The sequence below is a fragment of the Balaenoptera musculus genome, chromosome 1, assembly GCF_009873245.2.
Source record: "Balaenoptera musculus isolate JJ_BM4_2016_0621 chromosome 1, mBalMus1.pri.v3, whole genome shotgun sequence".
Taxonomy (NCBI): domain Eukaryota; kingdom Metazoa; phylum Chordata; class Mammalia; order Artiodactyla; family Balaenopteridae; genus Balaenoptera; species Balaenoptera musculus.
The window spans coordinates 46618365-46627485 of NC_045785.1; the positions used below are offsets into that span (position 1 = coordinate 46618365).

Here is a 9121-nt window from a genome sequence, read left to right on the forward strand (position 1 = left end):
ATTTATTAAGCAACTACTATGTGCAAGGCAATGTGCAGGTGCTCAGGCCACAATAATGAACTAAATGGAGCTCATAGAGCTTATTGCTGGTTAGAGATACAGATCTGATAATAGGTGATCACACTACAAATGCATTTTGAGGGAAGGGGCATAATCTATACACAGGAGGCTGGAGATGGCTTCCTGGAGTGGATGACTAACCAGAAACTGAACTTTCCAGGTTAATCCATGTTGACTACTATAGTCTGTTGTTTTTTGAATAGAAAATCAGAGTATTTCTATTGGAATCTGCTATACTTATGAATGTATGAATGAACAAATGAATGATTGAATGAATAAATGTTTTTTCCAGCCTATTAACAATATTTATAGTCATCTATCTTTGAACTCTTGCTTCCCAGAAAGCGTCAGCCTCCAGTAACCAGCTGCCCACTGTCAGGGGATTTTGTAAATAGTGAAATGTTATAATTCCAGTCTGTTCTTTTCTATGAAATGGTGGGTGTAGAACTGTATGTTTCTGGGGAAACTCTGGGGAAGAACTGTATGTTTCTTCTCTTCTCATCTGACTATAATAAGTATTTAAAGCAAGGCACTTGAACTTTGGATGTGGGGGGCCTTTCTTTGGTTGAAGAAGCCAGCTTCTCCTCCAGGCTGAAGGTCATTTAATTGACCTGAAGGCTTGTGTGAGCCCTAGGAAAATAATTGTTGATGGAGGATGGCTTTGCTCAGAAATTGTGGAAATGACTGGGAGAGAGAGACAGTTTTAGCCACTCGGTCCTGGTGTTTCGGACAGGCCACCCAGAAATCAATCCCCAGCAGAGAACACTCTTCTACTTTTGCAAATCTTCAGAGGAAGAAGAATCTACAGCTTTAACACACATCCATCATGGTGATTAGAAATGATAAAATCAAGAAATGCTCTGGGATAGATTGGTAGATGTCTTGTGGATCTACAAGTATAGCTTTGCTAATAAAAATAATACTGGCTCCTGTTGATGGTGTCTACCATGTGTCAGCCTGGTGAGGTGACAGGCCATCTGTGTCCCTGTCTCAGGAAGTGAAGAAAAGACAGGGGGCAGTGCTGAATGGGGGATAGAGAAGGACTCAGCCAAGGTCATGTCCCCAGCCTGGCCTCTAGGGCCCTGGACCTGCAGGGGACATTTTGAAATGCTCTGGTAAGACCCTATCATTCACCATGGGCTGAGCGAGAGAACATATTTTACTCAGCACAGAGAAAAGACTCTAAACAACCAAGAGTTATCAACCAATCAACAAAGGTCTTCTAAAGACTTACTGGGTGCTGTTTGTCAGGGGTAATATATGAGAATTAGAAAACTAGAGAGAAAAAATATTACACAGAAGAACCTTAAGAATAATACTATCTTAAAAAATTAAATACTGTGTTGTACAGTTCAAAATCAGGGACTATGGAGATTCAGAGAAGGTGGTGGTGCTGTAGGGTAAGATGCTTGTGAAAGGCCATGGAAAAGAACAAAATTTTGCCATTTGCAGCAACATGGATGGACTTGGAGGGCATTATGCTAGGTGAAATAAGTTAGACTGAGAAAGACAAATACTATATGATATCACTTATTTGTGGACTCTAAAAAATACAACAAACTAATGAATATAACAAAAAAAGAAGTAGACTCACTGATATGGAGGACAAACTAGTGGTTACCAGTGGGGAGGGGGAAGGGGGAGGGTATTATAGGGTGGGAGAGGGTGGTACAAACTATTGGGTGTAAGATAGGCTCAAGAATGTATTGTACAACACGGGGAAAATAGCCAATATTTTGTAATAACTGTCAGTAGAGTGAAACCTTTAAACATTGTATTAAAAAAAAAAAAGGAAAAAAAATTCTACCTATCTTCAAAAAAAAAAAAAGACTCTTCTCAGGAGTCACTTTTTCTGAAAAGGCTGTCTGACATCTCCTCCTCCCCTAGCCACTGTTTGGGTTCCCAGCCATGTGCTGTCATAATGTGTAATACTTGCCTCCTGGTGTTTACCAGGCTGTTTACTTGCCCATTACAATAAACAGACTTGCTCCATCCAGATGAGTTCCAGGAAGTACAGTATGGTGTTTGGAAGAGGTTGAGCAAATACCTAATTTCCCAGGCTCACTTTCCTTATTTGAAAACCTGGGATAACAATGGTATTTTCTATTTGCTCCCAGATCCATTTTTTTTTTATAAATTTATTTATTTATTTTTGGCTGTGTTGGGTCCTCGCTGCTGCATGCGGGCTTTCTCTAGTTGTGGTGAGCGGGGGCTACTCTTCGTTGTGGTGCGTGGGCTTCTCACTGCGGTGGCCTCTCCTGTCGCAGAGCACGGGCTCTAGGCATGTGGGCTTCAGTAGTTGCGGCACGTGGGCTCAGCAGTTGTGGCTCGCGGGCTCTAGAGCGCAGGCTCAGTAGTTGTGGCACACGGGCTTAGCCACTCTGCGGCATGTGGGATCTTCCTGGACCAGGGATCAAACCCGTGTCCTCTGCATCAGCAGGCGGATTTTCAACCACTGCACCACCAGGGAAGCCCCGAGATCCATTTTTGATTCTCTTTGCCTTGCTCTGGGATAAGGCTGACCCTTATGGACTGCATTACCTGGGCTCCCTTGATGACAGGCTTGGCTCATGGGAGGCCCTGGCAGGAGGTAGAGCAATAGGAAGAGAGAGGCCTGGGGTATTTCTTTGCTGCCTCAGCACCATATTCCTGGCAGTATTTTGTGGTTGACGTCCTGCGTGGGAGCTGGTTTTCATAGCTTCACTAACACTGTCTCTGTCCCTCTAGCCCTTGTGGTGCTAACAGCTCTCTGCTGTTGCCAGTGTCTGGTGGCTCAGGATTCTCATCTGTTCCCTTATCTCTGCCCCTATCTCTGCCTCTGCCTCTTCAACGGTCCTTTTACTAAAGTCTTTTTTGTTCTTTTCTGGACCATCTGTGGTGAACTTGGCTTCCCTGATGGATACAGTTCTCTCAGTAGGGCTGTTGTGCGTGGCTGCTAGTGGTCACTCGAGTTTTGTTCTTTTCCTCTTACTGCAATCAGACTGGCTGAGAGTCTGTGGCCAGCTTAAGCCAAAGCCCTCCTACTCCCTGTGAGCCATTTCTCCAGCCCGATGAGTGGTCCGTGCAGGTGTCTCACACATACTGATGGTCCCGGCCTCTGTGGTAAAGGAATGTTCCCAGGGTTACCCCAGCTGGTAGAAGTACGGCCCCTTTTTCTAGAGGTTTTCCACCATACCCCCCCAACTCCAATTCTGATCTTCCTGCCACCCGGCTCCTTAGGGGTAATCAAGGCCAAAGAGAGATGCAAACATGTGTCCTTTTTCCTCTTTGGGCCGTGCCTTAGTCTGCTAGGGCAGCCATAACAGAATGTCACAGAATGGATGGTTTAAAGCACAGAAATTTACTTGTCACAGTTTGGGAGACTGGAAATCTAAGAACAAGGTATCATTCAAGGTATCAATTGTTTTGGTTTCTCCTGAGGCCTCTGTCCTTGGCTTGCAGATGGCTGCCTTTTTGCTGTGTCCTCACGTGGTCTTTTCTCTGTCGCATGCCCTCCTGGTGTCTCTTCCTCTTATAAGGACACCAGTCTAATCGGGTTAGGGCCCCACCCTTATAGCCTTATTTAACCTTAATTTCCTCCTTCAATGCTCTATCTCCCAAAAGAGTCATATTGAGGGTTAGGGCTTCAACATATGCATTTTGGGAGGACACAATTCAGCCCATAACAGGCAATGATGGAAAGCATGAAGAAGCAGACACACCAACTGAGACACTTTAGGCAGAGAAATGCCTTCTTTCTCCCTCTTTCCCTGAGGAAAGGTGACTCTAACTTTATCAAAGCTCACAGATCTCCCCCAGGGCCAACTTTCCATCCTCCTGTGGTCTGGAGGGTAAGGCATGGGCTTCAAGCCAGATAGTCCTAGCTCTGCATTTACATGATATGCAATCAGGTCAACTGCTTCCCTTCTCTGAGTCCCTATTTCCTCACTTGATTGGGTTGTTAATTAAATGACTTAAGGCGTATGGAAGCTGTGAGCAAGCTTCTGCCCCTCTGAGGACATTTTGGGAAGAAACTTAGGAGGATCTCTTCCAACTGCCATTTTTCAGACAGTGTGTAATTCGTTGTTACTTCTTAATAATTTGCTTTTTTTCCAGACAGCCCACAACTCCTTCCCTACCAATAGGCGTACCTTATAACTGTAAGCCTAACTCTAGACACCTCGGCTTCTAGAGGCAGGTGTAACAGGTGTGTGGAAGGAAGTGGGCATGCTGACCTGGTGCTGGGGTCCCGGGGATGAATCAGGCAAGGTCTTCACCCCCAGGGAACCCCGGCATGGCTTTGGAAAATGGATGAGAAACCATAGCAATGTGGTGAGCACAGTGCGCTGAGGGAGGGAGTGCATGTAGGAACCAGTTTGGGCATGGATGGTTTTTGAGACAGGAGGGCTAGGGTGTCTGGGGAGGCTTTCTACAGAAGGTGAGGCCCCCCCTTTTTTTTCAAGTGACAGTAGACTTTATTGGCCTGGGACTCGGACACACTGGGGACCTTCCTCCATGGTGAGCGGTGAGGGTTGAAGATATAATCTGATGGTCACTTGTGGTAGAATCTTGGGTCCTGGCTGTGCTAGATAGTGGTGAGCCAAGGGCAGGGTTGGCTGGTAGCTGAAAAGCCCAACTTTTCGGGCTGTTGCATCCACACAAGGATCTGCGGGGAGGGGCAGGGAGTCCAGGGCTGGATGCGGAGCTTGGGGATGTGTGGGGCATGGGGAGGGTGAGTCAGAGAAGCAGTCTGCTGTTAGCATCTCCCATCTGCTTTTGCAAGGACAGGGCACCACCAGGCTGGGGGAACCCTGTCTGGGTGGGCTGAAAGTGGCCGTGCATGGCGCAGGGCTGTGACTGTGGCTGAGATAGGTATTGCACTGCAGGAAAGGCTCAACATCGTGCTCTGAGCTGCTGAGTAGGACTACAGGTTAGCTGCTCGGGTCCATGGTGAGGTGGAGGCTGAGCGGTCCCATAAGCACCACCTGGGTTGCCTTGGAATTGTCCATGCTCTGGGGTCCCTTTGGAAGCAGCAACTGAGCCCATGTAGTGCTGGGTCATAAGCATCTGGGGTCCAAACATCAGTTTGGCTCTGCCAGCTGTCATGAGGATGCCTGGGTGATTGTGTCCTCCAGCTGTCCCCCACTTGCTGAGGGTGTGAGCTCCTGGGTGACAGTCAGGCTCTGCTGGTGCACAGCTGATGTCAGAGTGGTCAGGTCATTCTGCTCCTTTTGCCTTTGTTTTTCTTCTTCATGTAGAACGTTCTTGAGCTGCAGGAAAAGCAGTGCTTTTCTTCCTGTAGGGCCAAAAGCTTCTCCTGAAATGTCAAGATTTGTTCCTTGGTCTCTTCCCATGACGTTCTCTCTTCCATCTCCTTCTTCTCCCTTCTCTCCTGTTCTTCCTTTATCTTCTGTTGCATCATCTTGTCTACCTCTTCTTCCTCTTCCTGGTTGTGCCCCTGCCCTGTGATTATGGACTGGTGCAATGCCCTGGCCATGACATTGGAAAGCTTGGGGTGCTCCAGGAGCATGGGCAGGGTGCTGCCTGGGGTGTTTAGGCAGTGGGCACCCGGCTTGGTCACTGATCACCAGACTTAGGATGGGCCCACCTTGTTTTTGCTTCCTCTGCAGCCTCCCTGTGGTTTTCTTTTTTTGCCCCACTCCCCAGAGGTATGGGAAACTGATCAGAATGAGTGGAGGACAGGACATTCCAGCAGAGAGAATTACAGGAAGGTGAGAAACTTGCCCTTGAGTCGGAAGCAGAAGTGATGCTCTCAGACTTCCAGGAGGTTAGGGAAGATGTCTTGGGGATAAATAAAGAGGACTCACGGGGACTGGGTTGAAGGAGGTGAGTGTGATGAAATGCCCCTGATGTGCATGGGAGTGAAATGCCTATGGGTGGGCATGTAAGCCAAGCACAACTTCTGGGGGCCTGGGTAGGATAATCTGGGGGTATGACAAGCTGGTGGGGGTCCACCTGGGATCAGTCTGGACGTCCTTACCCAGTGGCTCCTGACCTGCTCTGCTCATTGTTCCCTGGGCTGTTCTGAAGGCCAAATCTGTTGTAGATGTTGTTGACTGCCATGTTTGTTGTGTCAGAGCCAGGGCCTGAGTGGGGTAGACCTCCTCTCCTCATTACCTGACTTGAGCAAGCACCATCATTAATGTATGCTTTTCTTAAGAAATGTGTACTTATTTCTAGTTATATAAGCAATAGGTTCATCCTAGAAAATTGGGAACATACAGAAAAATATACAAAGAAGGGAGTTAAAAACAATGTCCTGATATCAAAGAGATCTGATGTAAGAGATTGCAGAGACACTTAACATTTTGGTGTAACTTCTTCCAACGCATTTTTTTTTCTTTGTACGTGTACATTTACGTGTACGTGCATAGAAACATAAATGTTCGTGTGTTTAAGTCATACAACCTGCTTTACATCAAGCTGGCATGAAAAAAATGGGATGGTATTAGTAGTCATAACTTGTATTTTACTGGCTCCCCCAAACCCTCTTTTGCAAAGGTCTCCTGAATTATTTCTGGGAAGTTCTAAGGAATTTCTCATATGAACTCAGGAACTACCCCTCTGTTTTCTTTACTTTCAGAATTGTGGTCCTTACAAAGATATTCACTCTGGAGGTCTCCAGGCCTCTGACTCTGCCTCACTTTTGCTGCCAGGGCCCACCTTCAAAGCCTTTTCTAATGGGCACTGTTATGAGTCTTACAGCTGCCATGTACTTTGGCCCCTCCTGGTGTCCTGGAGCCATCCTCCAGGTACAGAGCACAGCTGAGCTCTCCGGAGCCTGTAGGAAACAAAAGCTAAGCTGAGATCCCTATAGAGGTGGGAGTCTCTGACCCTTTTGGCTTATACTTTGGGGGTGCAAACAACTCTGCTTTAGGTCCTACGTAGCAATGTCTGACAGAGCTTTTTATTGAAAACAGTTGTGATAAATAGGCTTGAAAGATGCCCACCACCAACTCCTTCCCTCCCTGCAAGCACCTGCTGCTCCTCACATCAAGAAGTGAAATCTAGTCCTCAATGCTTTGAATCTGGTCTGGTCCTCATGACTTACTACTAACAGGATGCGTCCAAAAGCATGTTCTGGGACTTCTGGGACTAGGTGATAACAAGGCTTGACACTACCTGAGTCTCTTGGAATGCTCATTCTTGGGTTACTTCCTCCCAGAACCCACCACCATATGATGAGAAGCCATATAGAGGGTCCACATGTAGGTGCTCCAGTTGACAGCCCCGTCTGAGGGCACAGTCTGCACCAACTGCCAGGCATGTGAGTGAGCCATCTTGGATTTCCAAGGAGCCCAGCCTTCAGGTGACTCTAGCTCAACCCACCATTTGACCACAACCACATAGGAGACCCTGAGGGAGAACTGCCCAGTTAGCTCAAGGAACCATGCAGGAAAATGATAAATTGCTGTTTTAAGCCACTAAATTTCGGGGTAGTTTGCTACACAGTCACATAAGCCAAACAGCAGAACCTCTTCTCTCTTAGCTCAGATGTATTCTGAGTTCCCCAGGAACTGCATGACAGACACCCTGCCTTACCCAGAACAGCCCCCGCGCCAGCCTATGTATGAGGCTTTGTGTCTTGGTTAAACATGTCTGCCCAGCCCTTCCTTCCTGAAGCTGACTACTCTCCCAGGACAATTCCGCTGGACTCATCCCATCTTTCCACCTGCCATTACCAGACATGCCTCAGTCCCAGGGGTACAGTATTGCTTAAGCTCTAGCTGAGAACTCTGTACACAAGATGAGGAGTTTACTGTATATACAATTGTATTTATTAAATTCTTTTTGCACTTAGCGTTGTATTGTGGTAACTTTCTAATGTCATTAAAAATTCTGCAGAATTAATATTCTGAATTTATATCGTTAGTCATTCACCTGTTTTTGGAAAATTGCCCCCACCTCTTTTTTGCTGACATTGTAAAAAAGGCTGAGATGAATATCTTTGTCCATACATCTTTACTCAGGTTCTCATCTTAAGGAAATAATTGAGTACTCAGCAGAGGGTATGACTTTTTAAAAACGATGCATAATGTCAAACCATTTTTCAGAAAGAGTGTACCAAGTTACCCACCGCCAGTCAATTTGATAGGCAGAAATGAGAATAATAATGAGAATAAAAATCTTATTATTTTAATTTGTATTTCTCTGATTCTTGGTGGTGTCAACTGAAAGTTTTTTTTACTCTTTCACATTTCTGCTGTAATTTTTCTTCTTCTTTAGCCATTATTAATTATCTACTAATGTGCCAAGAAATCAGCTTGACCCAAGGAAGTGAAGAACTCAGTATATAACCCTGAGAGTGGACTGTGTGGCTTGAGGAACAGAGTTGGTACCATGAGGTAAGGAGAGCACCTGTCCTGAGCCCAGTTTGGACTTGTTCTTAGTCACCCTGGTGGATCCTCAGTACACTGGAGAGGGGGCTATGTGGCTCTTTGGAAAGACAATGACTTGGGCATCAGATATGTCTATCTTCAAATATTGGCGCTGACACTTAAGAGTTATGTGACCTTGGACAAGTTATTTAAATCTCTTTAGCCTTAAATTCCTCAAGTGTAAAATGATAAAAAAAAGGTTGTGTCCCTCTAAGTCTGTTGCTGGGATGAAAAGAATTAATAAAAAGTTAATAAACGTGAGCATCTTACATTGGTATCCATGCAGTAATCATCAAAGTCTGTTCGACCTCATTATCTCTCAGTCTCTCTCTCTCCCTCCCTATGTTATCGCTCCTGCCCAACTTCATTCCCCTCATATCGTTTCTCAGCTCCTTTACAGTCACCACCCTGTAACTAGTACCCCTGCTCAGTGTCTTGCCCCTCCCATCTGTCTGCCACACCACCGGTGACTGTCTTTCTAGAATTAAATCTAATCATGCTCCTACCTTACTCAAAATCCTTCAAGAGCTCCTTAATGTGATTGGGACCCGGCTCTTGCTAGCATTCCAGCCTCATCTCTTAACCTCTCCGCCTCATCACAGCCCGTAGCCTGGACCCACAGGACTGCCTAGAGTCCCTGACACACAGCCCTGTCTTCCCAGACCCTGGCACCTGTGAACATG

General features: G+C 46.3%; 1 pseudogene; it reads right to left on the minus strand.

Annotated features, from left to right (window-relative positions):
* Window positions 1-4591: 4591 nt before the first annotated feature.
* On the minus strand, window positions 4592-6123 carry LOC118897555 (annotated as a pseudogene).
* Between the last annotated feature and the right edge of the window lie 2998 nt (window positions 6124-9121).